At 37.9% G+C, this 26880-nt stretch overlaps 1 protein-coding gene across 1 annotated transcript in view; it reads right to left on the reverse strand.

Moving 5' to 3' along the window:
* Window positions 1-23863, reverse strand: part of LOC111153278 (DENN domain containing 4A) — a 123768-nt gene extending 99905 nt beyond the window's left edge. Inside the window, exon 1 of the mRNA XM_022512201.1 lies at window positions 23702-23863. The gene's annotated coding sequence lies outside the window, so the exon portion shown is untranslated. The remainder of the gene's footprint in view (window positions 1-23701) is intronic.
* Window positions 23864-26880: the final 3017 nt, after the last annotated feature.

Below are 26880 nucleotides of genomic sequence, written 5' to 3' on the forward strand. Positions count from 1 at the left end.
ACTTTAAAAGCCTTTTTAAAAATCCTTTTTCACTTTTCCCTACAAATTATAATAAGTAATACATTTATTTGATAAGAAACACCTGAAAAGAACTTTTGAGAATACCTGAAAACAACTTTGAGAATTCTATTGTTCTTCCAGTTAATAATGATGAATATAATTTTTTAAAAGATTTTATTTATTTATCTGACAGAGAGATCACAAGTAGGCAGAGAGGCAGGCAGAGAGAGAGGGGGAAGCAGGCTTCCTGTTGAGCAGAGAGCCTGATGCGGGGCTCAATCCCAGGACTCTGAGATCATGACCTGAGCCAAAGGCAGAGGTTTAACCTGCTGAGCCATGCAGGTGCCCCATGACTAATATATATTTTTAATTTGTAGGACTTACTAGATGATCAATGACTATAAACAAACAATTCATATATGAGGAAACCCAAATACTAAAATGCTTGGAAGAACTGCTGGTCTTGCAAATAATTAAGGAAATTAAACTTTGAGGTACTCTATTATATCCAATAAATTAACAAACATGAATTAAGAACAGTAAGTCCAATGCTGACAGAGCTATAAGGAAAATAAACACAATTAAAAATTATTAATGGCATTGTGAATTAGAATACTTTTTCTGAAAAGTAATCCAGCAAGTACTTAAATTGTACACTTACCAACTAATTCAATCTGATGAAATCATCTCAAGAAAATATTAAAAAATTAATCAGTTGGTCTAGATTTATAATTGTATGTCTTTAAAGACTTATAGCATTTCTTAAATTTTTATTATTTATTTATTTAGAGAGCAGGGAGGGGAGAGGCAGAGGGAGAAAGAAAAATCTCAAGACAACTCTGTGCCAAGTGCAGAGCCCAATGCAGGGCTCAATATCATGATCCTAAGACTTGAGCTGAAATCGAGAGTCAGATGCTTAACTGACTGAGCCACTCGGGTGCCCCAAAACTCATAAAATTTTTTTTAAAAGACCTTAAAAGTCTTTTGGTTCAATCTCAACATTTTGTTGATGAGGAAATTAAAATGTAGAAAGGCAAATCTGATTTGCCCAAAACAGCCCAGTTCATCAGTAGCAGAGTAGGGCCTGAAATTCCTTATCCCGTATCTCTTGCTACAACAGATGACAATGTGGGGATTAGGGGTATCAGCCATCAGTCCAGTCAAAAATATGCATATAACTTTTGACCCTACTTGCCTACTGTTGACCAGAAGCCTTACAGATAACAGTTGATTAACACATACTTTGTATGTTACATGTATTGCATACTGTATTCTTACAATAAGGTAAGCTAAAGAAAAGAAAATGTTATTAAGAAAATCATAAGGGAAAATACATTTACACTACTGTACTTTAAAAATCTACATATAAGTAGACCCACACAGTTCAAACATGGTGTTATCCAAGGGTCAACCATATATATACTACATAAACTATTCCACAGAAGCCTGAAACAATGACCCATAATTGACAAGCATAAGCAAATCGGCTTGATTAGATGATGTATTGTTCTTTCTAAACATCCCAATGGCCAGAACCAGTCCTAGACAAAGTATATCTTCTATTCTTTAAAATCCCTTAACAAATTTTCAGCAATTAAACCAACCTCCAGGATCTCCCCTTTCTTCATATTCTCAAGAAAATGTGTCAGTCCCATTAACCACTGCTCACTTTCAAATTCATATCAACAGCCATGACTTGTCATTGAGACCCAAAATGCCTACTTGATAACTCTACCTGTATATCTAATAGCCAAAACCAAACTATTTCTTTGGTAAAGCTGCACTAACTTTATAAACACACTTTTCTCTTACATGCATACACTTATACTCTACAAATTCACCAGGAAGGGGATAAATTTGAACATGGAATTTTTACCTATACATATTATCAGTCAAAGGAGTTGATATTCTCAAGCGAATATGAGCTCCAGGAAAAAAACAAAAACAAAAATGAAAAACATCACAGGAGGGGTGCCTGGGTGGCTCTGTGGGTTAAGTCTCTCCCTTGGGCTCAGGTCTCAGGTCTCCCATGGTCTCAGAGTCCTGGGATCAAGCCCCCACATCGGGCTCTCTGCTCAGCAGGGAACATGCTTCCCCCTCTCCTTCTGCCTGCCTCTCTGCCTACCTGTGATCTCTGTCTGTCAAATAAATAAATAAAATCTTTAAAACAAAACACAACAAATATTGTAGGGGTACAAGGGAGGGGTGGAGGGAAAAAGGCCAAAACCAGAACAACCTATCCCAGAGGAAACAGAATTTATGGTCCAGACCAAACACATTTCTTAGATAAGCATAACAAACATCCTCAGGAAACTAAAGTAGGGCATTAGGAAAATAATAATGAATAATAAAGAACCAACTAGAGATACTGGGTATTTTTTTTTGAAAGATTTTATTTATTTATTTGACAGACAGATCACAAGTAGGCAGAGAGGCAGGCAGAGAGAGGAGGAAGCAGGCTCCCCGCTGAGCAGAGAGCCCAACATGGGGCTCGATCCCAAGACCCTGAGATCATGCCTGAGCCAAAGGCAGAGGCTTTAACCCATTGAGCCACCCAGGCACCCCGAGATACTGGGTATTAAAAAAAATGCAACAACTGAAAAATTTAAAGACAGGCTAAATAACAAACGCTTCAAAAATAAAATCACTAAAGGAGATGATCAGGATGAGATGTTAGGAAGGTATAAATAAATAGAAAATATATATTACAGAAGTTTAAAAATATACAGGCTTAACAGAATGAGAAGACAACCCACAGACTGGGAGAAATACTTGCAAAAGATGTATCTGATATAGGACTCTTATCCAAAATATATAAAGAACACTTAAAACTCAACAATAAAACAAACCACCTGATTAAAAAATGGGCAAAAGACCTGGAAAGCAGATGCTCATCAAAGAAGATATATAGAAGACAAGTAAGCATATAAAAAGATGTTCCACATAATATATCACTAGAGAAATGCAAAGTAAAATAACAATGAGATACCACCATACCCCTATTAGAATAGCCAAAATCCAGGACATTGGGAACACCTAATGATGGCAAGAATGTGGGGCAACAAGAACTCTCATTTATTGGTGGTAAGGAATGTAAATGGCACATAGTCACTCTGGAAGACAGTCTGGCAGTTCCTTACAAAACTAGGCATACTCTTACCACATAATCCAGCAATCACACTTCTAGGCATTTACACATATGAGCTGAAAACATGTTCACATAAAAAACTGCATGTGGATGTTCATAGTAGCTTTATTCATAATTGCCACAACTTGGAAAGAAATAAGGTGTCCTTCAGTAGGTGAACGGATAAACTGCGATACATCCAGACAACGGAATATTACTGTTATAAAAAGAAGTGAGCTATTAAGCCAGAAAAGGACACATGCATATTACTGAGTGAAAAAAGTCAACCTGAAAAGACCACATACTGAATGATTCCAACTATAGGACATTCTGGAAAAGGCAAAACTTGGAGACTATAAAAAGATAGGGGTTAGAGGTTAGAGAGGAGGGATAAATAGGCTAAGTACAGAGGATTTTTAGGGCAGTGAAACTATTCTGTATCTGTCATTATATTAATGTCATTATACATTTGTCAAAACCTACAGAAGGTACAACACGAAGAGTTACCTGTAATGTAAACTATGGACTTCGGGTGATAATCATGTGTCAATGTAGGTTCACAAATTGTAACAAATGCCCCACTCTGGTGTGGGATGATTATTGTGGGGGAGGCTGTGCCTATGTTGGGATAGGAGTATATGGGAATTCTGTACTTTCTGTTCAATTTTGCTGTGAATCTAAAACTGCTCTAAAAAATATGGGGCAATTGAAAAGAAAAAAATTGAAGAATTAGTTCTGAAGCCCCACCAAACACAGAGGCTAGAAAAATTAGAGTCAACATCTAATTAAAAGGATTTTCAGAGGTGGAAAAAAAAATGGAGGTGAGGAAACACTTAGAATAATGATGAAAAATCAATAAGCTTTAAAAAACTGATAGAAGAAAATAAATACAATATGAATCTGGTAATCTGAAAATTACCATTTACCCTTTCCTGTTACTGGTAATGTTCTATTTCTTGACCTGAGAGATATTTATGATATTTATGATAGGTTATGATAGATATTTATGAGGATGAAGGAGAAAAAGAGGATGACTATAGAAGCAAAAGCCTGGAGAAAGTGTGAGAGGATGGGATGTAAAACATAGAGGGTCTGATCACAGAGACAAGGGTTCATTCACCTCACTGTAAAAACAAGCTTTCCATCATAATGTATTTAACAATTCTTTTTCTGAATATTCAGGCTTTGGTGAGGTAGGTTCTTAACCTTTTTAAAGTCATGAGCCCCTCTGAGAATCTGATTTAGTGCTAAGGATCTTCTCTCCCTTAAAATACACCAACACATACATACTCAGATAAAACTTTACACACAACTTTAGGGGGTTCGCTGAGCCATGCTCCCCAAAGTAGTCCATATACAAGTCTGGTTTTTTTTTGTCTTTGTTTTTACTTTTTAATTAAAGTATAACATACGTATCAGAACAGTACAACTCCATGAATTTCAGTGTGAACATACCACCTATCATAAATATCTCTCAGGTCAAGAAATAGAACATTACCAGTAACAGGAAGCCCTCCGTCCCCTTCCAATCTTCCCAAAAAAGAACCACTATCTTGACTTTTAATGTGAGATGAGCTTTGTCTGTTTCTGCACTCTACATAAACGGAACACAGAAGGATTCATACAGAATGTATTCTTTGGTCTAGCTTCTCTCACTCTCCAATGTGTGTTTGAGACAGTCATACTCATACACATAGCAGTAGTTTATTAGTTTTCATTTCTGTATAGTTTTTCATTTTGAGAATATAACACAATTTTATTTATCCACTCTATTATCAATAGACTCTTGGTTTGTTTCCAATATTAGGCTATTATAAATAATTACAAAGTCATACAGAGTTTTCTACATTTCTAAGGCACAAGTGCAGGCATCAAAAAAATACCTATGAATAAAATTTCTAGGATGTAGGGTATGAATATATTCGACTTTGGTATATAATGCCAAACAGTGTTACAAAATGATTGTAAGAAGACCTTTTATTTGATGGGTAAGATGACTTTGAAATAAAAACTTTTTTTCACAAGCAGAAACATTCCTCTCACTGAGCTCTCTGAAACATTAGTCTGCTATTGTTTTTGCTTTAATTAAGTCATTGCTGAACACAACTATACAAAGACTGTAAAAACAGGAGTTAAGTGCTCTGGAATCAGTTTGGCCAAGTTCAAATCCTGGCTGTATCCAATGTTAGATGATGGGATAAACAAACAAATACATGCTTCAGGTATTGCAAAAAAGGGGAACAAAAAGACACCTTAAATTTAACTCAAATAACTGTATTTAATAATAATTTAATTATAATATATATAATTATAAATTAATTATAAGTTAATGATTTAACAATGCAGTTTCATTTTAAAAAACAGAACTTTGCTGATTTTGCTTATCTTTTCCTTATTTTATGGCTTGGAATTGATTTTCCTGTGAATTAGATTAAGTGGTACAATAATCACTTCAATGCTTGATGACATAAATATTTAGAGATGGGAAATTATGGCTCCAATTCTCTCATTCATTCATCTAATAAATATTTATGAAATGTTTATTGAAAAAGACATGTGTCAGTTTTACTTTTGACAGCCTAGCATCTGAACTCCCTTCCTGTGCTTGCAGAATCTGCTACTATGTATGTCTTAAAAGGAAGCTGGGGCCTAAAATCAACCACATAAGCCAAAGAGGCCACAGAGTTACTTTCCTATTTAAGGGACCAGGCATATCAACTAGTCAATTAGATGCTTTCATGCAGAATTTTAATCTAGACCTAACATTGCTATGACAGTTAAAAATTCATTTTTAGGGCAGTAGCGTAAAGCACACATTGGTGGTGTTCTAGCAATGGCATCCAGCGTCCTGCAGGGTAGTCGATGGTGTCTTAAACAGGAAAAGGGTAATTCTATAGCATCACTATGACTATGGTCTAGCCCTGAGGTTGGTTGGTTTCCTATTTGTTCTCAGAGTCTCATTCTCCAGTCTTCCAGTCATTTCTGTAAGCTAACTAATATCCTTTCAATAAATACCTTTTCTTTTGCTTCAGTGAGCCAGAGTTGATTTCTGTTGTTTGCAATCAAGAATGGTAACATGACCATGTGCCAGGCTCTGTATTGGGTAATGGGAACACAAAGACAAATAATATGGCCCCGCCTTCCAGGAGTTAATAGAGAAGGCAAGTAAACAAGCAATTACCGTAAGTGCTAAGTCTATAACAGGAGTCATCACAGAAAGCACAAGAAAGACACACAGTTTAGGCTTGAGGAGTCAGAAAAGTAAGGGATGTCACGTAAATCTGGAAACATGACCAGGGTAATAGAGGAAAGATGAAAGGTCATCCCAAACAGAAGGAGCAACAAGTAAAAGACATACAACCTTTCTTCTGCTCATCACCTCCCTCTAACACAGTATCAAAGGCGAGTTTGAAGGACAAAAATGACAAAAGGCAGACTGGAGGGTTTGAGGAAGAGGATCAGAAACAGTCATAAAACTTGTGACCTGGGTGACGATGGTGGCATTACTGAGCTTGCTATATGAAAATAAACCTCATGCCTAAAACACTCACCCACTCACCACCACTGCTACTGCCTCCACCGGAAAGCTGGCCACAACCACCTTCCTTTTCTCTACTCTTCTCACCTACCTCAGTCACTTCTCAGAACAGTCAACTAAGGAGTTCTGGGGTTTTGGGGGGGACTTTTGGTTGGTTCTTTGTGGTGGGGGAGGTGTAGGAATCATGAATGAGTGGATAAAGGAATTGAAAAGAGAAGTAAAGGTATTAACCAACAGATAAGAGTAGTGAAGTAGTGTGTCAACTGCTTACACTACTTCTGCCTAATGGTAGGTACAACTCTGCCAGAGAAAAAACTGATGTAAAATGTTTATGTAATAGCACATATGTGTGTATATGTATGCATGTTATGTATAATTTCTTCAGAAATTCTAAAATTTCAGTAGTGATGTAGGTCATTTTTAGAGTTTAACCTTTTAAAATTATATTAGACTTACACTATGTATTATTTTCACCCTTTACTTCTTATAAGAACTATGATCTTCATTAGTTTTATAAGCTCTAGCATTTTCAGTCATCTACGGTATGGACATCTATGCTTGAATAGGAAAAAAAAATCACCATAAAAGTAAACTAACAAACTAACCAAAACCTAAGAAAAATCTGATAAAGGAGGCTGCAAACAATGATCGGTGACATGTCACTTTCTCAAAAGTGACACCAAAGTTATAGAACAAAATGATCTGAATATTCTAAAAATCTGTAATCTTCCTTTGAAGAAACTGGTATCCACTACCATGTGAAGGACAGATAGGAAAAAATAAGTTTCATTTCACTTTCATAAACTGAATGGTCTCAAAATTTACTTCAGTCATATCAAACTCCACACTACCTTTGCAAATTCATTTCTTTCTGCCAAAATGCCCTTGTTAAAATGGCCTGGGTCTGCATAATATTTGAGACCTGCTTTTTGAAGACTTCCCCAACCCCTTTTTCAAGGAGAGACTGTTATTCTCAAGAGCATCCTGTATATATCTCCATTATGATTTTCACATTAATACTATAATCGTTTCTTTGAACGTGTACTCTTCGCAACGAGATTAGGAATTCTTTGAGAGTAGGCAATATTATATCTCTATCTCTGTAAACACCTGTTTTAGCAGTCTCCAGCAGAGAACAGGCAGTCAGCAAATGCTTGCTGAAGACAGAATGGCATGTATTCATGATGTTATTAATATAAGGTTATTTGTGTTCATGAAATAGCATGACTCAAACTTCAAATTCTGTATGCAGAAGCTAAAAAATCAGCTCTCGTTGCTTTTTATTTGAAAAAGGTAGATATTTTTACAGCTTTCAAAATAATCACCTATGGATTGGGAATGAAATAATTTTGTTACATTGGCTACTATATAAAGCCAATGAGTAAGTGGTCTCCTTTTTATTTAAAAAATGTTAATTTTATTTCACATTATTTAGTGTTCCTTTGTAATCACCACCTTTAAGATACCTACTTAGCTTACATATTTCTCTTCTCAGAGTTGTATACCCTGCATCTCCTCCCCTACCATAAAAATAGAGTCTGCAATGTTCCATGAAACCTTGGTTTCATCTGCCACAGCTGATTAGACCATACATAAACACTAGCCTCAAACTCCCTCAAACCCAAGGTCACAGAATCATGAGTGAATGTATGAATTTAAGAGTTGGAAGACTTGTTCGGTTATGCATAATGGTAAAAAAACAAAACGCAGCTAAAGAAAAATGAAGTGGACAAGTAGAGAGAAGCAGAGAGATCATGCTGCCCCAGAGTGGTAAGACACCAGTCACCTGAGTTGCTGATGAGTTTCCAGTTCCTGGTTCCCCTTCCCTCATGAAGCCTGTCTGCATTTCTATCTTCAGATACTGTGAAATCCCCAGGATCCTTGCCATTAACATTAATTCCTTTTTTTTTTTTAAACATTAGTTTCAATTTGATTTGTAAGTTATAAACAAAAGAAATTTGATTTTAAAAACCTCAAAAAAGAAGAGGTCAAGTAGGAATACACAAGTGTCAGTTAATCATAGGAGGGGAAAAGTCTTGTTAAAAAATGGTTGTCACGTTGGAGGGCGCCTGGGTGGCTCAGTGGGTTAAAGCCTCTGCTTTCGGCTCAGGTCATGATCCGAGGGTCCTGGGATCTAGCCCCACATCGGGTCTCTGCTCAGCAGGGAGCCTGCTTCCTCCTCTCTTTGACTGCTTCTCTGCCTACTTGTAATCTCTGTCAAATAAATAAATAAAATCTTTAAAAAAAATGGTTGTCACGTTGGTATCTTCAGGCATTCCTCAGCTTAAGAAAATAAAAACTATTCAGTAACCATAACAGGTTCAAACAACAGCCTATATATGTAACTTCAGCATAGCTGTGAGTCAGTATGAATAAAATTCTATTTCAAAGTACAGGAAAGAACCCAGATATTAAGGGAAAGGGAATATTTTAGATATTATTAGACCAAAACTTGTTTTTAAAAGAAAAATAATACTGCTTACTACAATTTGACCACAAAATAGATGAGAGTTGTATCTTTTCTGGCGATAATAGCCAGACCTAGCTAATAAGCCTAAATATCATTATATAGTTTTCCCCACTCACATATACGTATTTCTTTTAAAAACATACCACTTCAGAGTCCTCAACTAAAATATTTAGTGGTAGAAGACAGTGCCCCTTTAAAAAAAAAAAAAAGGAAGCATTGCCCAATAGCACTGCTATTACATGACACACTGCTTTTAAAATAAGACTCTTATATTCGTTTTCCATGTATCTTTGATATTAACTTGTTAGCAAAAAGTTCCCTTTGACTTAAAAAAATCACAACTAGTTTCTTTAGCAACAATTTTCATATGGATAGGGAAGAACAATGAATATCAGTAACATACTATTCCTAAATTCAAAACATACTTTTGAAAGAAAAACTGACCATTTTCACCTAATCAAAACTGAGCAAGACTGCGAAAATCTACAAATGTAACAGCAAGTTCAGAGATAAAAACAAACAAAACAAAACAAACAGTACTTCTATCAAATTTGCCAAGATTATGTAGACAGTTGTGGCATTCAGAAAAAAATGAGGGACAAATGTAGAGTCAAAGGAAGGGTTTATGAAAAATTGAGCAGTGATTGCCATAAAAAAGATCTGAAGCAAACAATTCTCAATTGTTTACAATAATGGAAGAAGGCAGAGGCATTCATAATTTTTAATAATTTTTATTGCTTCTAGAATGTTTACTGAAATTAAGTTTGATTATGAGTACTTTAACTGTAAATTTATTTTAAACCAAATACAGAAGGGATACTGTGCAGGTTTGGCTCAATAGTTGAGAAGTTTTCTAATTTCCCCATTGTGTCCCTTGTTCAATCTTTCTCTACAACATGCTTCAGTTTATCTCCCAAATTAATAAAAATCCTAACCTTAGCAGAGCTACCATCCTCACACCTTAATCCATAATAGAAAAGGCTGGTTAAATGCTATAGTATAGGGTATGTGAAAATTAAGAGGAAATAAAGGGCACTGTTAGAGTTTAAACAGTATAATTAACAAGAAAAGTATGCTAAACCTAACTGTCCATCTACAGAAGAATGGATAAGAAAAGATGTGGGGCATGTGTGTGTAGGTGTTTTATACACACACACACACACACACACAACATACACACACACACATGAATATCATGCAGCCATAAAAAAGGATGTGATTGGCAATGATGTGGATGGAACGAGAGGCTATTACACTAAGTGAAAGCAGTTAGTCAGAGAAAGACAAATACCATATGATTTCACTCATATGTAGAATTTAAGAAACAAAACAAATGAACACAGAGGAAGGGAAGGAAAAATAAGATAAAAATAAGAGAGGGAAGCAAACCATAAGAGATTTTAACTATTGGGAACAAACTGAGTGTTGGAGGGGAGTGGGGGGGGCAGGGTAACTAGGTGATTGGCATTAAGGAGGACACTTGATGTAATGAACACTGGGTGTGACATGCAACTGATAAATCACTAAATTCTACCCTTGAAACTAATAATACACTATATGTTAACTAAATTGAATCTAAATGTAAAAAAAAAAAATGGATGAGATTGTGACATTTGGGACAACATGGATGGACCTACAGGATATTTTGCTAAGTACAATAAGTCAGACTGAGAAAAGCAAATACCATATGATTTCACTCATATGTGGAGCCTAAAAAAACAGAAATGAACAAACAAAAAGCAGAATCAGACCTATAAATAGAACAAACTTATATGCAAACAATGAATCATAGAACACTACATCAAAAACTAGTGATGTACTATACGGTGACTAACATAACATAAAAAAAGAAAAAAAGAACAACAACAACAATAAAAGAACAAACTTACGGTTGCCAAAGGGGAGAGAGTAGGGGGATCACCAAAATGGATGAAGGGGAGAGGGAGACCCAGGCTTCCAGTTATAGAATGAATAGGTCATGGGAATAAAAGGCACAGCATAGGGAATATAGTCAATGATACTGTAATAGCATTGTATGGTAACAGATGGTAGCTACACTTGTGATGAGCATAGTATAACATATAGATAATCAAATCACTGTTGTACACTCAAAACTAATGTAGCACTGTGTTGTCAACTGAATTAAAAAAATTTTTAAGTGTTCTGAAATTTAAATAATTAAATATAATTAAGAAATGCTAATCATCATTAATGCCAATTTCAATTTGTAACAAAACACCAAATGTTGGAGCTACTAGAAAGACTCATGGTCAACTTGTCATTATATTCTCAAAAGTTAGTAATTTATCTTTCACTTTAAAACCCAGGATTAGTTGGTTTGTTCATTCATTTGCTAATTCCAGATTGGTGAGGGGACACAGATACATAAAGCATTCTAGGAGCAATAACAGCAATATATATATATATATATATATATATATATATATATGGTATTTATTGAATATTTACTAAGTGCCAGACACTGTTCTGAGCATTTACTTGCATTAACTAGAGTTTCACAACAATCTTATGAAGATTTCGCTATTCCTATTTTAAAGGAGAAGAAACAGAGATGACAGAGAACACAGGTAGTTAAATAGAGAAGCCAGGTTTCATTCCCAGATATTCTGGATCCAAAGCCAACCATCTTATACGATCTTTCCAACACTACAGTAATTCTCTCAACAAATTCTTATTGAGTATCTTCACTGTGCCAGGCACTGTTTCTAGGTGTCTGAGATATAACATAGTTACTAATAGATTATTTCACAAGGGACTTGATATCTAGCCAAGAGTATGGGTCCGAGGCGGCTTTCTGGAGGAAGTAATGCTTAGGCTGAGTCTTTTTTTTTTTTTTTTAAGATTTCATTTATTTATTTGAGAAAGAGAGAGTGTGCACAGAGTTAGAAGGAAAAGCAGACTCCCCACTGAGCAGGGAGCCCCACATGGTGCTTGATCCCAGGACCAAGATCATGACCTGAGCTGAAGGCAGACACTTTGCCAACTGAGCCACCCATGCACCCCTAGGCTGAGTCTTAAAAGACGCAAAAGAGTTAGACAGGCAAAAGCAAAAGGGAAGGAGAAAATGAAGTTATTCCAAGAAGGGCTACATAAGAAATGGTCAACAATTCAGAAATAGTTTTACATTCAGGGAATCTTCAAAAAGTAGCTCCGTATGGCTAGAGTGGAAAATGGAAAGCAGAAATTGTAGGAGTTAGGATTAGAGAACCAGTCAGAGGCCAAACCATGTTCAAACTTAATGACACGGTAAGGAGTTCAACTTTATCCAATTGACAATGGGGAGTCAATGAAAAATCTTCAAACTGTACTTTAGACACACCTGTCTAGCATTCTGAGAAGATGAACTTCAGGGAGATGAAAGTGAAGACAGGAACACCAGCCACAGAGTAAGGAAGTAGTTCCTAACAAGACAGTGGTTAGAATAGGGATGCTAGGGGAGGGACTGATTCAGAATATATTTAGGAGGTAAAGCCAGCAGAATTCAGTAAATGAATGGATGGGAATGAAAAAGAGGAGGAGGCATCATGAATGACTCCTAAATTCCTGGGATGATGAACTTCATAGTAGATTATGACGTCTTTGGAAGATAACAGATCAAAACAAAACTTCAGGTAGGTATGTAAGTTCAGTTCGGACAGCGGAGTTTGAGGTAAAGATAAGTACGTGGTTGTATAAGATAATCTGATGCTCTGGAAAGATACTAATGCTGGGAAAACAGTTTGGTGAATAATTGGTAGATATATAGTAACTAAACCACAGAGGTACTGTGACTTACTAGGGAAAATGTGAAGGCTGAGAAGCAGCAATCAGCCAATCCCAAGAATACCACTTCTAATGGGAGAGGCAGAATAAACGAAAGAGGGCAGCACAGTGGAAGTCAAGGGGCAGAGAGTTTCATGAGAAAAATTATTGTTATTGTTTATTTCAGGAAGTAGAAATTAGACTGTAGTGGGATAAAGAAAAAAATGGGAGGAAAAAAGGTAATTTCAGCAAATGCAGAGTGTTCTATCAATATTCTCATCTATAAAATTGAGATAATGGGTTATTCTGAGTACTGAATGACTTATTACATGGAACTTCACATATAATAAACACTATAGGCCTTCATGGACTCTATTTACCCTTGCTCACTATACTTGGCCTTCTTTGCCAGGTGTTTTTGTTCTCATCCCAAACTTCTTTGTACTGCAAGGCTTTGTACCTGATGCTTTCCAACAAGTATCCCCTCTTCCCTCAGCTCTTCACATAACTGACTCTTTCTCATCTGTCAACTATCATCTCTTAAAAAAGGACCTCCCGGGGCTCCTGGGTGGCTCAGTGGGTTAAGCCTCTGTCTTAGGCTCAGGTCATGATCTCAGGGTCCTGGGATCGAGCCCCACATCAGGCTCTCTGTTCAGCAGGGAGCCTGCTTCTCCCTCTCTCTCTACCTGCCTCTCTGCCAACTTGTGATCGCTCTGTCAAATAAATAAATAAAATCTTAAAAAAAAAAAAAGGACTTCCCAAGGAAGTACCCTCTTCTAGTCATTTTCTCATATCATCCTGTTTTATTTCCTTCATAACTTTTACTACTCTTTGAAGCTCTCTTCTTTAATTAGAGGTAATATAGCAAAGTGATTGAGAATGCAGGCTCCACAATCGGACTGGCTGCATTCAAATTCTAGCTCTGCCATGGACTAGCTATGTGACCTTGGACAAGTTGCTTCATCTCTCAGTGTCTTAATTTCCTCATATTTAAAAGAGGCAAAGTAATAAAGTACTTCCCCCCACCAGGCTTCTTGAAGGAATTAAATGAATTAATCCATATAAAATTATTGTAAGAATACAGGTACCTTCTGAGCACTCAATTATATATTTGTTTACTTGTAATGATCTTTAATCCTCCACTAAATGGCACACCTCAACATGTACTATTAAAAATATTTGAAGCTATAACACATAGATCAATGGAAGAGAATAGAAAGCCCAGAAATAAACCCTCAACTCTATGGTCAACTAATCTTCGACAAAGCAGGAAAGAATGTCCAATGGAAAAAAGACAGTCTCTTCAACAAATGGTGTTGGGAAAATTGGACAGCCACATGCAGAAAAATGAAACTGGACCATTTCCTTACACCACACACAAAAATAGACTCAAAATGGATGAAGGACCTCAATGTGAGAAAGGAATCCAACAAAATCCTTGAGAAGAACACAGGCAGCAACCTCTTCAACCTCAGCCGCAACTTCTTCCTAGGAACATCGCCAAAGGCAAGGGAAGCAAGGGCAAAAATGAACTATTGGGACTTCATCAAGATCAAAAGCCTCTGCACAGCAAAGGAAACGGTCAACAAAACCAAAAGACAACTGACAGAATGGGAGAATATATTTGCAAACGACATATCAGATAAAGGGTTAGTATCCAAAATCTATAAAGAACTTATCAAACTCAACACCCAAAGAACAAATAATCCAATCAAGAAATGGGCAGAGGACATGAACAGACATTTCTGCAAAGAGGACATCCAGGTGGCCAACAGACACATGAAAAAGTGCTCCACATCACTCAACATCAGGGAAGTACAAATCAAAACCACAATGAGATACCACCTCACACCAGTCAGAATGGCTAAAATTAACAAGTCAGGAAATGACAGATGCTGGCGAGGATGCGGAGAAAGGCGAACCCTCCTACACTGTTGGTGGGAATGCAAGCTGGCGCAACCACTCTGGAAAACAGCATGGAGGTTCCTCAAAAAGTTGAAAATAGAGCTACCCTACGACCCAGCAATCGCACTACTGCGGTATTTGCCCTAAAGATACAAACGTAGTGATCCGAAGGGGCATGTGCACCCGGATGTTTAGAGCAGCAATGTCCGCAATAGCCAAACTATGGAAAGAACCTAGATGTCCATCAACAGATGAATGGATAAAGAAGATGTGGTATATATATACAATGGAATACTATGCAGCAATCAAAATAAATGAAATCTTGCCATTTGTGACGATGTGGATGGAACTAGAGGGTATTATGCTGAGCGAAATAAGTCAATCAGAGAAAGACAATTATCATATGATCTCCCTGATATGAGGAAGTTGAGAGGCAACATGGGGGGTTTGGGGGGTAGGAAAAGAATAAATGAAACAAGATGGGATCTGGAGGGAGACAAACCATAAGAGACTCTTAATCTCACAAAACAAACTGAGGGTTGCCGGGGGGAGGGGGGGAAGGAGAGGGTGGTGGGGTTATGGACATTGGGGAAGGTATGTGCTATGGTGAGTGCTGTGAAGTGTGTAAACCTGGCGATGCACAGACCTGTACCCTTGGGGCTAATGATACATTATGTGTTAATAAAAAATTTAAAAATATATTTGAAGCTATCAAAACTCTCAGTCCAAATCATAAAGATGTCAACAAACAACCAAATGAAGGAATAACTTTCTGGCTAAACCTCAAGAAATAGCACTTTCACAGACTGGATTTTATTTTATTTTATTTTTTAATTTTTATTTTTTTACCACAAAAGTGGGGGGGGGGCATATAGAACAAAGACTCCACAATTAAGCAAGGGAATACTAGCCTTTTATCTGATAATTTTTTGATAAATTTTGATAAATTTCTGGTAAGATGTAATTACTATGTAACTTAGACTAACTTATAAAAAGTAAAATTAAAATATGGGGGACAAGCAAAAAAAGGTTCTGAAGAGTTCTGACCTACATAACTGTCGAAAACAGTGCTTTGACTGGAAACTCTAAGACTAAAGACAAAAGAACTATACATGAAAATGCTCTAGTTGGTACAGTTGCTTCTCTTGTACATGTATGACAGGACTGGCTGACCAAATAAGTAAATGGATGGCAGATGGTGAGAGTCAGGTTTCTTACTTTTGGAGAGGAAGGTTATACATAAGCAAGGAGGTATAGCTAGAATGAACCAGACAGTACTGAAGTAAAGTCAAAGATTAAGAGTATAAATTCATGTTTAGCTTCAAATAGATACACATGGATAGATACAAAAATAGCTGTATATTTGTATATGTGGATTAAGATGCATACATACATTTCCTAGGTCTGTGCCCTGAGAAGGCCAAGAAACAATGATATCCCGGCATCAATGAGCACATCCAGGGCCCAGATCTTGGTTTCTAATATTCTCTAATAGAAGAAACCAGGGATCCTTGGAGAAAGATTGATTGCAGGGCTGAGGCAGGGAATACGCAGATGAGTTTGGAGCGCCTTATAGTACCAGAAAGTAAAGAAGTGCCAAAAAACACAAAATAGTAGTGTATGTCCTATTGGTCACAGGAACTAACCTGAAAGAGGTAGAACAATTTAAACAACAAAATTAAGTAGTATAAGGATAATAACCCAAAGTTATAAAATGAGTATCCTTGACTCCATATGGACTGAATAAATAAATAAATGGAGGGAAGAGAAAAATCTCCCTTACAGAAGAATTCCAAATAATTTTGCTGATACTTCCCCATCAAGGAGTGGGAATTTAATTCCCCGCCCACTAAGTATGGTCTCCACTTAGTGATTTGCTTCCAAAAGGTAAAGTATGGGAAAATTTTACAATAGAGAAACAAACATTGCTTCCACCAGGTGACTGAGGTTAAAAATACCACTGATAAGTCATACTGATAGTATGTATCCTTGATATTTAGATATAGATATAGATACAGATACAGATATAGATATATAGATAGAACAGAATTTTACCTCTGTGGTCGTCCTTTCCCAAACCCAAACCCCAGTCTAACTCTGAGAAAAATATCATGCAAACCCAAACTGGGGGACACTTTACAAAATATCTGACCCAAACTTCTCAAAACTGTCAAGGCCATCAAAACAAGGAAAATCGAAAAAGCCAGTTACAGCCCAGAGGAGCCAAAGGAAACGTGACGACTAAGTGTACCGTGGGATTATGGACGGGATTCTGGAATCCAGAAAGGACATTAGTTAAAACTAATGATTCCAAGTAAAATATGGACTTTAGTTAATAGTAATGTTCCAATATTGGTTCCTTGGTTGTAACAAATCTAACAAAGAAATGTCAGATATTAACAACAGGGAAAATTGGGTACAGGGTACATGGTAACTCCCTGCAACTTTTCTACAAATATAAAACTACTCCAAATTAAGTTTATTTAAAATGATAATAATAGGGAAGCTATTATCTTAATCAGATTGATTTTGGTCCTTTAAGTCATATAGTAGGTTGGACAAAAACAGAAATACAGTTAGTACTGTGCAAAACAATCTCAATATTGATGAATAGTTTACCATATCGTACATGTAAGTGCCTATGGTCATTTAATATGTGCACATTCTTTTTTTTTTTTTTAAAGATTTTATTTATTTATTTGTTAGAGAGAGAGAGAGAGAGCATGAGCACAGGCAGACAGAGTGGTAGGCAGAGGCAGAGGGAGAAGCAGGCTCCCCGCTGAGCAAGGAGCCCCATGTGGGACTCGATCCCAGGACGCTGGGATCATGACCTGAGCAGAAGGCAGCCGCTTAACCAACTGAGCCACCCAGGCGTCCCAATATGTGCACATTCTTATTCCTTAGTTGATAAGCACTTTCGAAGCAGAAACTCTCCTCCAGAGGACTCATATTTTGGATGAAAGAAAAATTGTGGTACTAATTATATTAATAAAAATTCTACCTGGCTTTTGAAGTCCAAAAAGTTTAAATAGTTTTAGGTAAAATATATTTACAGTACATTACATTTCCTCATAGTTTCAGGAAGAGAAGAACATGATACATATTTTAAGAAAGTACATTGTAAAGTTGACTAATAATATACTATATTGTAAAATTCACAATAACTTAGGTCCATAATGGTCATTGTTCAAGAAATTTGTAAATTTCAAAACACAAATACAAACAAACTTTACCAACAAACAAACTTCACTAACATTTGTAAATATCTTGAATATATTAAAAAAAAAAAACCCTCCTATAGCACAGTACAAAAAACAGCCCAAGAGAAAATGCATAAAGGACAGGTACAAGCAAATCACTCAAGAGACAACCAAAAATGCTCATATATAAGAAAATGAAAGGAAATAAAAATAGAAAATGAAATGCCATTTCACACCAATCAGATTGGAAAAAAATCAAAAGTCTGACAACATTAACTGTTGGTATGGAGGAACAGAAAATGTTTGTCAATATCATATAAAAATTCTGTATAGAGAAAGATGCATATATCTTAAGACCCTGCAAATTGATGATCAGATACATGACCTGGAGAAACACTGATATGTGTGCTTCAGGAGATACAAGGATGTTCACAAGGCACTGTTATAAAACATTAAAAATGAAAACAATATTCATTAATAGAGTAAATGATAAATTGCGGTATATCCTCTCGTGGAACACTACACACCAGTCAACACAAATGAGCCAGACCTACAAGGGCCAAGAAGAATGGCAGAGGGGGGTAAAAATTTAAAGTTTCAAAATATGTATACCATGACAAAATCATATCAGCAGCTGCTTGAATTAGCCAGCACTTAAAAAAGTAGGGGGAGCGGGGGAGCAGGCACCTGGGTGGCTCAGTGGGTTAAGCCTCTGTCTTGGGCTCAGGTCAAGATCTCAGGCTCCTGGGATGAGCCCTGCATCAGGCTCTCTGCTCAGTGGGGAGCCTGCTTTCCCCCCTCTCTTTCTGCCTGCCTCTCTGCCTACTTGTGATCTCTGCCTGTCAAATAAATAAATAAATAAATAAATAAATAAATAAATAAATAAATAAATCTTTTTTAAAAAGGAGGGGGCAGGCACAGTTTTAAGCACCTTATATAAATAGACTCATTTGCTTTCTACAACAACCTTATGAGGTAGGCAGATCTATTATCCCTATCTGATAGATGAGGAGGCATGGAAGATTTAAAAATTTTCCTAAGGTCACAAAACTATTAAGTAGCAGAGTCCAGATTTAAATCAAGGGAGTATGGCTCCAAAGCCAACAGCTCTCCAAAAGCATTGAAGGCAATGTTATGTACTGTTCATATGTAAAGTTTATTAAAAGGTAAAATGGAAGGATACACATCAAATTTATCATAACAATTGCCTTTGAGAGGGGCTATGAAGAGGGATGGAGGGAGGATAAAACTGAGTACAAAAAGGACTTTAACTTTATCAGCGATGTTCAAGTACAGTATAAAGTAGTATCTGCTCTTTAAGCATTCAGTGTGATAACTATGATATACATAGTTTTTTTTTTTAAGATTTTATTTATTTATTTGACAGAGAGAGAGATCACAAGTAGGCAGAGAAAGGGGGGGGAAGCAGGCTTCCTGCTGAGCAGAGAGCCCGATGCAGGGCTCGATCCCAGGACCCTGAGATCATGACCTGAGCAGAAGGCAGAGGCTTAACTGACTGAGCCACCCAGGCACCCCAATATAGTTTTTTTATATTAAAAATATATCTGAAACAAAAATGAAAAATTGTTAACATTTTGTATGATGAGTATATGTGTGCTTACTACTTTTTTGGTATCTTTAAAGCTTTTCAAGAAAATGTATCGTCTATAAAATATTACCATAAAAATAAAAAAAATTTAAGAAATTTCCAATCTCCCTATTTCAGCTTTTATTTGGAAATGAAAACAGGTAAACTGTGAATTTATGTACATATGTACATGGAAAATGCATTTTTATATGGATCCAAAGAGATACTAAAAGTACAGAAGAAATAGTTTCTCTTACTATACATTTTGATGACTCACTATTCTTAGTGAATAAAGTATAGCAACAGCAGGAAAACTCCCCTGATATTTTTCTTGATAGTTTGTCTCTTCTCCCTACTGGTTTCTACTTGTTTGTGCTTTTTAAAAGAAGGAAACAAGGCACTGAGAATCACACACTTTGAAAATAACAGTAACAGCAGTCCTTCTGAATATAAGATTCTCCAACATACAATCAAGTAATGTTCCAAAACCTTATTTGTAAATTGGTTGTTTGGACCTCAAAACATTTTCCCATAAAGAAAGTTAAAAGAGGATATGAGCACCAGCAAAAAGATACTGACTGCGGTGCCAGGCCGTGAGCAGTGAACAGGAAAAGCAGAGTACACAGTATGTACTGCTGGCCCAAGGAAGAAAGGGTTCTCAGCCAGAGTTTCAGGACAGAAATGATGTTTCATTTACCTCTGTATCTTCAGTGACTAGCAAAATATCTGGCACCTCATAAACATTCCAAGATTGCTATCTACTGACTGATGGGGTGAAGAGGGAAAGACTCAGTCAAGCAGTCCATCAACAGGTGGCACTATCAATATAAAACAGTTTGGGTGTAAGATCCAAATAGAAAAGAGGTTGGAGAGTAATAACGATGTGAATTAATAGAAGCACATCGAATAGAAGCACATAGAATACATATGTAAAACCACTGGAGGTCGGTGCTGGTAACCAGAAGAGTGCCTTCACCTAAATTATTAGCTCCTTCCATTATTGCATACTGCATAAGCACCATACTTTGAGTTAGCTTTCTAATAATGAATCATAAGATAGTCTTCCTATTGGAGTAGTGGTTTTGTGGGATTTGGGGGATTTTCTCCTATGACCCTTAAAACCTTTTAATGTCACTCTTGTCATTACTACAGTAATACTATTCAGAAGATAGGACAAAGTATAAACACTTCCTATCATCCCATCAACCAGATACCTTTTAATATTTTATTAAAATATTTATTTCTGAGGTGCCTGGGTGGCTCAGTCAGTTGAGCATCTGCCTTCAGCTCAGGTCATCATCTCAGAGTCCTGGGATGGAGCCCCGTGTTGGGCTCCCTGCTCAGCGGGTAGTCTGCCTTTCCCTCTCCAAAAGCCTCTCTCTCAGCTCATGCTTTCTCTTGCTCTCTCTCTCAAATAAATAAATAAAATCTTAAAAAAATTTATTTCCTGCCAATTTTCTTGCCATGTATATGTGATATACTATAAATAATAACAAAGTATATTCTTTATATTCTTACTTTTCTCTCAACACTATACTGTACTTTCTCGTGTCAGTAAATATTTCTGAAAATGGGACCCTTAAAAACTGCATCTACCACATGGATTATCATTTGTTTCACTATTCCTCTATTATATGGTATTTTGACTATTATAAATTTTTCCCTACTACAGTAACAAACTATATAAATTAATCCTTTTATGTATAAAGTTCTACACTGCTGTTTTAGAATTCAAAGTGGTAACTAGGATACACACTAATAAAGCATAGAGTGCTTCATTTCTCCCCAACTCACAAATTCTACTAAGCAATGATCAATAATCTAGGGTATTAAACAAAGAGGAAGTTTTTTTATCAGCTTTCCTTCAGTCTGTCTCATCTTCCACATCTGGTAAGAAAAAGGAAAGCCCCAAGATAAGCCTCTGACAGCAGAGAGGACAAGAATAACCAGTCAATTTTCCTGCTAGAGCCACTTTTGTTTTCCACTTGGAATGAGCCATCAATTTAAACAGGAATGATACAAGATTTGTAATATACATCTCTAACTGTATCAGTGCTTAAATCTAGGTTTCCATAGAAGGTAGACTATTTAGAAGAATTCTGGAAACAAAAAGGTAGTGTAAATAGTATCACTCAATGAAAAAATAAGTTGTGTTTTTTTACAATTCTGCCATGATTTTTATTTTTGAATGAATTAATAAATTTCATATACTCTATTCCTTCTTATAGCTTTCCAATTATTCTAAATATTATTCAGACTGCCATAAATAGGCCAACAGCTCCAGGAGCTTAAGAATCAATAACTATTTAAACCAGTGGTAATTCATGTGGAAAAGTTCAGAACAAATCAGCATCAGCTTCCTGGCTCTCTTGCACAAACAAAAAATTTATATCGCTTCACCAGTTTTCTAAAGTGTAAATTTGTGTACATAAATTTAAAACTCAGGCCAAAATTTACTCTTATTTTATTTCTATTGGGCTGGTGTCAAAATCAATTAATTTTCCTAAAAAGTACATTCTTTAAAAATTCCACAATGAAGTAAGTCTATCTTTGATCATTCAGAAAAAGAAAATTATATAACATATATATAATGATGATGATGGCATGATATATGGTAGTCTGGACTACTGAGAGCTGCAGTTCAAAGGGAAATTGTGAAAATGAAGTAAAAGTTGTCCAGAATGTTTAATTCTGGCCAAAACAAAACAAAGTACCCATAAGAGAAGCCAAATGTAATCTTTTATTTCATTACAAGTTCAAACAGGGTTCAAATAGCTCAGAAATTCTGTATACTTAGTTTTCAAAAGCTGGATCCCAGATCTACTCTAAGCATAAACTGAATAACTTGCCCAAGAGTCCTTACTTACCACCTAATCTTAGGTCCCCCAGAGACTACTTTTTACAATAATCTCAAATGTACTACAATAGATTAGTGTAACCTGGGCTACGCTGTTTACAGGTGTCTCCGCCTCCTTTCCCCAAGAGGAGAGAAGAGGTAGATTAGAGCAAGCAGAAAATACAGACTATATACCAAACAACAGCTTGCAATCTTGTAAAAATTGCTTTTTACACACTTGGACTATTATTTTAATTAATGTACAATGCGTTTGAAAGAATAACATATTCACGGAGTAATACAATTTCTGCCCTCACGAGTCTCTAGCTGGCTGACACGCGTTTTCTCCTCAAATAAATACATGCCTGTTGACTGATGCCTGTCCTGCTGTTGCAAACAACAAATAACTGTCCTGTAAGACAAAAACCCTTCTTTAAGCCTCCAGGCGTAACCATACGTTTGAATTAAAAGCACTCTGGAACAATAACAAAAATCTTCCAACACATCTGTCATTTAAAAGCACGATAATGAAAAACTGTCGCTGCGACCCAGTTTTGGGTCACAAGCTTTTTTCCTTTTTCTCCCCCCCCCCACGAAAGCGATAAACTTCAAAGGGAATGGTGGCGACCAGAAACATTTACCCCCTTCCCCCCGCAAAAACAGACATACACACGCGCGCGCGCGCGAGCGCGCGCGCGCGCACACACACACACACACACACACACACACACACACACAAAATGCAACTGACCAACTTGAACGCTAACCCGGCCCACGGTGGCTAGGGTTGGCTAAGCAGACCCCTGAGAGGAAAATCGGGCCTCTGGGGGCCCTCCAGGCTCCCGCTGCCGCCTGTTTAAAATATCGAGCAGGTGGGATTCCGGAAGGCCACCTCCGTCTTACGTAACGAGCTTGTCAAAATCCCAGCTCAGGACCTCCCCTCTCACCGCCCCCGCCCCCACCCCACCCCCAGCTCCTAACAACAAGAGCCCCGAACCAGCCCGGAATAGAAAATCTGGAATGAAAACACCGGAGCCCCCCACGCGTCCGACACAGAGGTGCGGACGCTACTCTCAATACCGCCGCGCCAGCCCGGAGCGGACCCAGTCCGCCGAGGACCGTCCGGCTCTGAGAAGCCCCCGCGCGGAGGTCGCGGCCATCCGCACCACCTCTCCGAGCCCCGCCGACCCCGCTCCCGCGACCGCGGCTGTCACCGCTCGGGGCCGTGACAGCTCCACATGCCACCGCTGTCCGCGCCGCCACCCCCGCACTCACCTCACCGCTGGCTCCAGCGCGAGCAGCGGGTCGAGCTTGGAGAGTGGTGCCCAGTCCCTTCCAGACGGCGGCGGGACACGAGGGGCTGAATGCCGCGGCGTTCTAAACCCGCTTAGCTCATCCCCAGCCCGGCGCTCCGCCCTGCGCGGCACCCCCGCCCGCCCAGGCCTGCCGTCTCAGTCAGACGGGACTCCCCTCCCCTCGCAGCCGCGGCTGCCTCCGCCTCCTTCTCTGGCTCCAGCCGCCGCGGCCGCAGCCGCTGCGACTGGTGCCATCTTGGCAGTGACGGAGGGGGCGGGGGCGGGGATCGCTGCCCATAAGCACCAATCGCGAGCCAGGCTCAGCCCCAGGGGGCGGGGCGGGGCCGGGTTGAGGTTTGTGGGGTCCTAGCGCCTGACGCTGAGCAGGGCGGAGAAGGTGGGCGGGGCTGAGCCGCCCCAGCCAGTGACGCGAGCAGTAGTTGAGGAAATGTGCGCTGGTTCCCCCTGCGGTCGGGAGATCCCGAGCCTGAGGCGGGCGTGGGTGAGAAACACCTTCCCTTCCCCTTTCACCACCCCGAGGGTCAAGTATCCGTCTTGGGCCAACTGACCTGCTTCTTCCTTCCTCCCCAGCAGCCCCGACCGTCCTGACATTGCCCAGCCAGAGCATCACGCGTCCGTTTGAGCGGCTGCTCCTACACCAGGAGCGCTCAGATTCCCCCAGAAAACCCCCTGAGGGCTTAGCAACCACCTAGTAGGTTTCGGTCCCAAGATTCTGAAGGTCAGGTAAAATGGGGAATTCAGGGGGGGTTCTCTGAAAAGTACGTTGATAAAACTCCTATTGTTGACTGAAGGGGTGTCGATTACATTGGATTGATGGGATATGGCCTACTTAAACCTGGCTATGGCTCCACCATTAGTGGCTGTTGGCAAATTGCCTCTGAGAAATGAGAGTAATAAAGGTTGATTACAGCAACAGGGTTGTTCTGAGGTTAAATTGTGTAATACATGTGAAGTGCTTAGCGTAGTGCCTGAAAGTACTCAATGAATGTTAGATATTATTCCATGGTCAAATGAAGGAGACATGGGACCCTAAAAGTCCCTCTAGTTTCAAATCAACTTTCTTGATTGTGCAGAATATTTGTCCCTTTTATCCCATTTATCCCTTTTACTAACCAAGTTTACAGCTCTATTTCCTATCTCCATTTCTTCCATCATATTCAGTCAGTTGGTCAGTCAACAAACATTGGTTGAACCGCAAATAGCCATGAGGGAAACTGAAAAAGGTCTGCTTTCATGGAACTGACTAGTTGGAAAAAGAGGGACAATAAATACTTCACACATTTTGGAAGAAACCGTGTACAAAGGTGATGAACAGAATCCTAGGAGAGCAAATAACAGGATAGGTTAAAAACAACAAAAACAGAGTGTCAGGAAAGGCTCATCTGAGGGATGAGGAGTCAGTAATGTGAGAAATGGCCTGGGGAATTGTTTATGGCAGAGGGAATGGCTGTGCAAAGGATCTGTGGTAATAAGTATCTTGGCTATTAGAACTGAGTGGAGTCTGGTGCTGGAAAATCTAAAGTATAAAGAGAAGCCTGGAATGAGTCTGGAGAGGTGAATGAGGGCCTATTCCCCCAGGGCCTAAGAAAATAAGAAACAAGATCAGATTTTACTGTAATTGCAACTGAAAGCCATTAGAGCAAGGAAGTTGGGAACAGTTTGCAGTATGACATCTATGTCTATATTTTGGGCAATATATGGGCCAAAGAACTGGATTTCAAGTAAAACAAAAGAACCTGAAGTTGAGCCTATTCAACACTAAGTTGGTCAAATTATATGTTCTGATCTTCAGTTTCCTTATAAAAATGTATGAGCATCAATCACGTAAGACTGTATACAGAAAAATACTACTTTCACTGAAAATTGTTTAATGTAAGTTGTTTCTAAGTGTTTTGTATGTCTTCTTAGTGTTACTTATAGTTGCCTAATCAGTGCTATTTGATAAGTACATTTAATGGTGTGGGGTTTTTTTATTGCAAGTGGTAATCCAAGTCAGTCATTCTTAACCATTTTTGTACAATGTGCTACTAAGGAAAATAATATGTACTGTTATAAGTGTGTAGTTTTTTTTTAAGATTTTATTTTTAAGTAATACCTTCCCCCAGCATGGGGCTCGAACTTACAACCCTGAGATCAAGAGTCGAATGATTTACCAACGAAGCCAGCTGGGTGCCCCATGAGTGTGCAGTTTATTGATGTTGTAGTTCCAAATGGATTTTTAAGTGCTTAGCTGTGCATTTTCTAGTGAAATTTGCTATCACATCAATTTTTATCTTTTTATTTGGATAATTATACATTACATAAAATGTACTATTTTAACTATTTCTAAGTGTACAGTTCAGTGGCATTAAGTATATTCACATTGTTATGCAGCCATCATTAGAACTTCTTTATCATCCCAAACTGAAACTCTACCCAGTAAACAATAACTCCTATTCTACTTTATAAACCATGTATTTTTTTTTTAAGGTATCAGGTGAGTTTCCTCCCCAAAATTGTAAATGAGTTTGGTAATCAGTAGGATTGTTTGGTCCCAATTGAAGGGTTCAGTGAACCATTACATATAAGTTTAGAAACCACCACCCAAGAAATAAGAATTAGTGTAACTTTTTAGCTCAGATAGTTAACACATAATAATAATGAAAAGTACTAATGTAGGACCAGTTGATTTTTAGCACTGAAAAATTGTGCTCCCTGACCATAAAATATGCTCTATGGTCTTGTAAACGTTTGCTCCGAAATGGCCCAGACAATGTGCCCCTCCATTTATGTTCAACTATTCTAAATGCATGTCTAATTGATACTATTAATTTTCATTAAAAAATAAGTGATTGCAGCTCTGGGTAAATTTCTTTTTAAAAATCACTCTTGTGTGAGGAATGTTGTAAAAAAAAAAAGGAAAGAAAGAAGGAAGCAAGTTTTTGCTACATTTGAAATAATTAAACATTCTATAAAGTTATAAAGATCAAAAGATCAAGATGGTTTTTGATTTGAAATACTGAGTCGATACATCCTACATGCATGGAGTTTTTCACTCCATATAACCAAAAATTAAATATCTTTGCCAGGCTGAATCCTTCTTCCTGGTGCCTGTGTCACCCACCGTGTTTTTATCCCCAGTGTGAGGGCATGGCTATA

Source organism: Enhydra lutris, unplaced genomic scaffold, assembly GCF_002288905.1.
Source record: "Enhydra lutris kenyoni isolate GAN:26980312 unplaced genomic scaffold, ASM228890v2 scaffoldscaffold31, whole genome shotgun sequence".
Classification (NCBI taxonomy): domain Eukaryota; kingdom Metazoa; phylum Chordata; class Mammalia; order Carnivora; family Mustelidae; genus Enhydra; species Enhydra lutris.